This window comes from Xenopus tropicalis, chromosome 3, assembly GCF_000004195.4.
Source record: "Xenopus tropicalis strain Nigerian chromosome 3, UCB_Xtro_10.0, whole genome shotgun sequence".
Classification (NCBI taxonomy): Eukaryota; Metazoa; Chordata; class Amphibia; order Anura; family Pipidae; genus Xenopus; species Xenopus tropicalis.
In genome coordinates this window covers 45334097-45341790 of record NC_030679.2, presented here as the reverse complement: position 1 = coordinate 45341790, position 7694 = coordinate 45334097, and positions in this window count along the sequence as shown.

Sequence of the window (7694 nt, the reverse complement as noted above, 5' to 3'; positions counted from 1 at the left end):
GGTTTGTGCTAGGGCCGGTATAATTGCTAAATTGTAAAATTCTATAAATATTGGTGGGAAAAACAACTTGCATGTTTTTAAATGCAGCTCAGTCTTAATTTAGAATTAGGATAAGAAATGAATGTCATTTGGATGATCATGTTTGAGTTTTGTAGGAAATTAAGGAATGAATTAGAGAAAGATGGCAAGTCCCTGGAAGGTGAAGGCATAGTTTAAACTACACACTTGCAGATGAAGTGAGCTGCAAGAAATGTGCGTGGGAGAGAGGAGGGATGGGCTTGAATCATTCATCATAACATAAAAATAGATTATAATAAACTGAGGCAACTCTGGAATGTTCCTTTGGCTGACTATTATGTTAATCATATAGTTCTGCAGGATGGATGCTTCTGCTATGATGGATTGCATAGGTTCAAATCTAAGTCACATCACTAAATATTTTGGCACATTTAACATTTTATCCAAGGGTGGCAACTTGTGATAGCCTACAGTCTATAGCGCTGTTTTTTACTTACTTAAGATCCAGTACTATACTGTACATTTACAACAAGCATTTAACTACACAAATTAGGGGTGGAAAGGAAGTACAGTGTAAAGTAATGGAAGATGTTTTAGCAAGCTACCAAGCGTTGTCATACCCTTCACGGAAAGAAAACTATGGAGAGTACTAATAAACACTGGAGACAAATATCACCTTGATGTTGCTCACAGCAACAATCAGCAATTATATTTGAACAGTCATTTACATTTTTTCAACTACAATGGGCTTTAAATGGTTTGCTACACAGTGAAAAGGCACTGTTGACCATTAGACTAATCAATAAACCCTGAGCTCTTAGGGCTCTGGCACACGGGGGAAATTAGTCGCCTGCGACAAAACTCCATGTTCGGAAACTCCATGCCGAAAAAAACTCGCGAGTCTTTTTCGGCGATTTCGGGAAATCGCGCCGCCGCGTGTGCCATCCCGCCGGCGACTTACATGTTCGCCGGTGGGATGGCGGGTCATGGCAACTCGGGGAGATTAGTTGCCCGTGACAAGGGAGATTTGTCGCAGGCGACTAATCTCCCCGTGTGCCAGAGCCCTTAACAACCAGCTAGGTTAGTGGCTAGTGTATATACTCAAAATGACAAAGATAAAACTTCAAAGATAAAAATTTCTTGTTTTTTTAAACTTTGCAGAGAATATGCTTGTGGAGGGGCATAATTCCAATGAAATTCTGGAAAAGGAATATTGCTTTGTGGTTACACAAACTGCATTATTTGTGTTACTTCTTTAGTAAATAAGCCCTTTAGGGACTGGCTCCAGCCAGAAGAAATATCATGCTAAAAGGTTTGGCGGAAATAGTGATATTGCTTTATGTTTCTTTATAGAGATGTCAGTATTGATCTGTTTTTTTTCATATTTTATGATGCTCTCTCATTCTAGGTTTTCCCAACCAGAATGCCTTAAAGCTGCAGTGAACAATGATAGGGGAACCTTATCAATGAACCAGGTGTTTTCTTTAAAATACCTTCAAGTTACTGAATTCACATTTGAGACTGTTGGCAGTGAAAACAACAAAAATTTGTAGGTGGGATTCAAAAAAAGGAATCAAAGTAACCCTCAAAGTAAAAAAAAAAAAAAGATATGGAGGGACTACTTCGATAACATGTTTTGTAGCTCATAAAGTATTTTTGAAGTTAATAAATGTGTTTTTCTAATATCCAACCCATAACATCATAATAAAAAGCCATATGAAAAGTGGTTTGATATAATTGTGCCTAGGTGCTTATAAGCAGACCTATCTGCAATGCTGCCATTGTAGCACTAGGCCTTTATGCCTAAGTGTTGTGCAATTACTATTATTATCAATGTTTATGCCTTCCAACACTTCCTACTCCTACTTCTACAAGACTTGTGGCCTGAAAACCCACAGCTGTACATTTTTAGTACATATGGTCAAACTTTACAGCTTTTATTACATTACCCCTATAATGCCTACATAATAATGTTTCCATAGATTGTAGGTGCCTCTTATAGGGTTAAAACAGCTAGGGGGCTGCTAGTTAGAAATTCTTCTACTGTGTATGTTTGTCCTGTAGTCTAATGTGATATTGAAAAAAAGAAGCAACTACAAGATATTTATGTTATATTACACAAATTGAGCTGGCGATATACAATAAGGATGCTGTTAAATCCATTTATAGTTCCTAAATGACTTCTCTGAAGTTAAAAGCTTCTTAACAAATATAAACATTTATGTCCTGGGGATATGCAGCTCTTTAGCCCAATCTCTTTATCCCTCGGGGATTTTGAAGAATGGTTGTTGGGTCACAGACATATATTATATATTATTTTTATCATATATTATGTTTTGGGCAGGAAACTCTGAATGCATTGAGATGCAGAACAGATAATGTTTATTTGAGCTGTTGACTCCAGTGTAGGGCAGGGATACACTATTGTGGCCTCATTCACTAATAATATAATATAGAATATAAAATATACAGAAACAAAATCTGTTTTACAATAATTCATTCCCTCACAAAGTACCACAAAACTACAACTGAAATTTTGTTTTCCATCTTATATTACAAATAAAAAATAAGGCAAGCAAATAATTTACTAGCTGAATTTATAGGCCATGACCAAGCATTCATTTTTAGTTACAGCATACTGTATATTTTCTGTAACTCAGGCATTCTTGAGTTCAATTATCTTAGGTTTTTTATTTAATAAAAGCTTTATTTATTTAATAACCAATAATACACTGCCCTAGAGAAACTAGATTAGCAACTAACAATGCATGTTTATTGCAGCCAAAAGTCCATTCCTGTATTCTTCTTCAAACCAAGTAAATGATCAGCTCTGCAGCAGTGTATAGAACTTGCTTTCAGGACTGTCAAGCTAATGCAGACCCTCATTCTTAGAAACTACAGTATGTAGACTAGCACCAAATCATGTCAGAATGCATTGCAAAAAAAGCCAATCAAATATTTAATCACTGACCAAGTTAGATGGCATGTTAAGTGGTTCCACTAGTCAGTGCTATTCACACCAAGTCAATACATTCTTTTGACGTTTGTCATCCACTACCATTAAAAGATTTCTTAAAGTGCTCCCAAGTTTTAACCAATCTTGTACAATCATAACTGTCCTTTGACTGTGTTGTTTGCTTTCTATCAGTGATTAGGGTTTTTTTTATGAAAAGAAGCTCATAGTGCAAAGTACACTTTTCAGACGCAATATGGAATGCTTTTTCCCCCAAAATGCAACATTCTTTCCAAAAATGCCAGTGTAACTGCATGTGCATGCAAGCTGGCAACCATCACATGCAATGCACCAATATACATAAAAATGTAGCTTATATTTGGCAAATGGACACAATTCTGTAGGATTTATGTTAAAATGGCATCACTTCTAATTCACAGTTTTATAAATTATGTAAATGGATGCTCAATTTTGCCTCCATTTTAGCATGTTGCAATTGCATTTTGGTGGATAAGTGAGCTCTGTTGATGGATTCCGTATACTGTATATACTCGAGTATTAGCCTAGTTTTTTTTCAGCACCCGAAAATGTACTGAAAAAGTCACCCTTGGCTTGGCGAGTCGGATGCTGTGGGTCCCTCCAGATGAAAAGTAATCTTCGTCTACCATCCTCACTTGTCCCATTCTGCACTAGGCACTGCACTTTATATTCTATATAAACTATATATAGTTTTGAAGGATTTTAACTGTGATTTAGCTTGGTTGCTGAGCTAAGGGGGTAGTACTCTTAAGGTATAATTGTTGATACCATATTGTTTTTGTTGACCCTCTTCTCCACTTACAGAGCTAGATTACTGTTTTTCTTTGAATTACATATTTAAAAACGTATACCCCACTGATGCCTCATTTAATATAATTTTATTGGTATTTATTTTGATTATTGAAACAGTAGCTGCTGCATTTCCCACCCTAGGCTTATACTTGAGTCAATATGTTTTTCCATTTTTCTTAGGTAAATTAGTTACCTTGGCTTATATTCAAATTGGCTTTACTCAAATATATACAGTGGTGTGAAAAACTATTTGCCCCCTTCCTGATTTCTTATTCTTTTGCATGTTTGTCACACTTAAATGTTTCTGCTCATCAAAAACCGTTAACTATTAGTCAAAGATAACATAATTGAACACAAAATGCAGTTTTTAAATGAAGGTTTACGTTATTAAGGGAGAAAAAAAACTCCAAATCTACATGGCCCTGTGTGAAAAAGTGATTGCCCCCCTTGTTAAAAAATAACTTAACTGTGGTTTATCAATTTCAATTTTCAATTTCAATATCAATTTCTATAGTCACCCCCAGGCCTGATTACTGCCACACCTGTTTCAATCAAGAAATCACTTAAATAGGAGCTACCTGACACAGAGAAGTAGACCAAAAGCACCTCAAAAGCTAGACATCATGCCAAGATCCAAAGAAATTCAGGAACAAATGAGAACAAAAGTAATTGAGATCTATCAGTCTGGTAAAGGTTATAAAGCCATTTCTAAAGCTTTGGGACTCCAGTGAACCACAGTGAGAGCCATTATCCACAAATGGCAAAAACATGGAACAGTGGTGAACCTTCCCAGGAGTGGCCGGCCGACCAAAATTACCCCAAGAGCGCAGAGACAACTCATCCGAGAGGCCACAAAAGACCCCAGGACAACATCTAAAGAACTGCAGGCCTCACTTGCCTCAATTAAGGTCAGTGTTCACGACTCCACCATAAGAAAGAGACTGGGCAAAAACAGCCTGCATGGCAGATTTCCAAGGCGCAAACCACTTTTAAGCAAAAAGAACATTATGGCTCGTCTCAATTTTGCTAAAAAACATCTCAATGATTGCCAAGATCAATATCTTGTAGACAGACGAGACAAAAGTTGAACTTTTTGGAAGGTGCGTGTCCCGTTACATCTGGCGTAAAAGTAACACAGCATTTCAGAAAAAGAACATCATACCATCAACAGTAAAATATGGTGGTGGTAGTGTGATGGTCTGGAGTTGTTTTGCTGCTTCAGGACCTGGAAGGATTGCTGTGATAGATGGAACCATGAATTCTACTGTCTACCAAAAAATCCTGAAGGAGAATGTCCGGCCATCTGTTCGTCAACTCAAGCTGAAGCGATCTTGGGTGCTGCAGCAGGACAATGACCCAAAACAAACCAGCAAATCCACCTCTGAATGGCTGAAGAAAAACAAAATGAAGACTTTGGAGTGGCCTAGTCAAAGTCCTGACCTGAATCCTATTGAGATGTTGTGGCATGACCTTAAAAAGGCGGTTCATGCTAGAAAACCCTCAAATAAAGCTGAATTACAACAATTCTGCAAAGACGAGTGGGCCAAAATTCCTCCAGAGCGCTGTAAAAGACTCGTTGCAAGTTATCGCAAACGCTTGATTGCAGTTATTGCTGCTAAGGGTGGCCCAACCAGTTATTAGGTTCAGGGGGCAATTACTTTTTCACACAGGGCCATGTAGGTTTTGATTTTTTTTCTCCCTAAATAATAAAAACCCTCATTTAAAAACTGCATTTTGTGTTTACTTGTGTTATCTTTGACTAATAGTTAAATGTGTTTGATGATCAGAAACATTTTGTGTGACAAACATGCAAAAGAATAAGAAATCAGGAAGGGGGCAAATAGTTTTTCACACCACTGTACGTTACTTTCTCTCTTACATTGCAAAACTGACACTAGTGCAGGTGTGCATAGTAGGGAGTCTAAACTGTAAAACCCCATGTGAATGATGAACAGTCTATCTAAACCACTGTGTAACACGCTGCCAATATATAAACAAAGAATAATAACAATTGTCCAAAGAAAAGCTTTCAATTTGCTAACCCCTGTGAGACATTTCTGAGATGTAGTTGTGAGAAATTTTCTTGAATATAAAGAAAATGTATCCAAATAATAACAACACAGGTATAGGGTCTATATTTTAGGATGCTTGGGGCCTGAGTTTATTTGGATAAAAGGCCCCTCTGTCATATAGAGCACTGTGCCTAAAGTATAGTTAACATCAAGAAGACAGATATTATAAAAGATATAATATTACAGTTTTACAATAAGCATGGATTTCTGTTGGCTATGTTCCCATTATCTACACAGTTTGTGTTATTATGAATGAACAATAGAAAAGAACTGTTTCAATGATAATTTCAATGTTATCTGAATTGGAAAATCCTGTCTGAAGTTTTATACATTGCATAGATGTAAGATATAACTATAAGTTATATCAGAAAAAATACTGTGTAGGCAAATATATACAATAATGTGTATTTATAATCATTATTTCAAATAAATGTGATAAATGCAGGTACTCATGCGAAACAGACACCAAAGTTCTAACTGCGCCTCAAAATGTTTTCTGACCCTTAGCAGAATTATTTTATAATAATAATATAATAATGATCACAAAAGCTATTGAGATTTTATATATGTCTGTTTTTTGTCATAAGGGTTCTCATTATGAATGTCTTAAAGATAATAGATTCCAATACAACTAAATTAATAATTATTTAATTGTACATGTATGAGTGCTACAATGGTGTCTGGGCTTCTTCACATACAGTATATGGCTTTGAATGTTGTATTACCCTGCATTCCATTCTTGTGCTACAATACTGTTGGGTGGTGAATGTAATATGATATGATAGGAGGTGGCATTGACCATTAACAACATACACTAAACATATGTAATATAAACATAAGCATTAAAGATGTACATGTTAGAGGGAACAGATACATTATTTAGGACCTAAATAAAGGTTACAATAAGTGTTTTAAAGCAGCAATTAAAAGGGAAAAATAGAAAATGAGGAACTGATGACTTCACTTGCAAAGATCAATCCCAAAAGTTTTAAATATATTGATAGAGAATGTGCATTAAAAATAAATGTATTATTATGTACATATGCAGGTGACTTAGGAAAAGCAAATGTGCACATTTGGTATAAAGTTATAGATGCAAGTAGGTTTTGGTCTCCAGTTTGCACAGATACTGTATTAGAGACTGATTAGGTATTGCAACAAAGCTGTTAAACAGTCCATGCTTGGAATGTTTGTTTACATGTTCCCCTAAATATCAGGACCCCCCCCCCTTTATTTATTCAGCTATAAACATATTTAAGCCCATGTATCAATACTGGACACATACACTCGGGCAGTAATCCATGGCAGCTAATATGAAAGGACTACCACATTTCCCTAGTGAATTTTAGAATTTGTAAAGAAGCATACCTAGGGGCAAAGGGAATCTTGCCCTTTAAATATAGAAAAGACATCTTTAGTAAACTCCCTGTGGCAATATGCTGCTGATAGAAGCATTCCCTGTGGGATGTGTCCTCAGAATTTGAAGGAACTGTTCCACAGCTTAGAATTTTAAAATGCAGACAGGATATTTATGCAAGGTTTAGCAGAGAGAGGTTATTCCCATGAGCTCTTCAAGCGAACCTAGGTGGGGACTAAATTCTCTGATCTTATTTCTCTGAGGCTCTTCCTTATCCTAAGACACATAAAATGAAAAGCAGTGTATAATGGATGTTTGGGGCACTAATAAAAATTTTAGTAATTCAAATGAGCTCTGCTTCATTTAGTGGTACATTACTTATTTTAATGCAACTGAAATATTGTTTTTATACATTGCTAAATATTTTCATGTCTTTTTCATGACTGTGGGTTCTTTATTATAA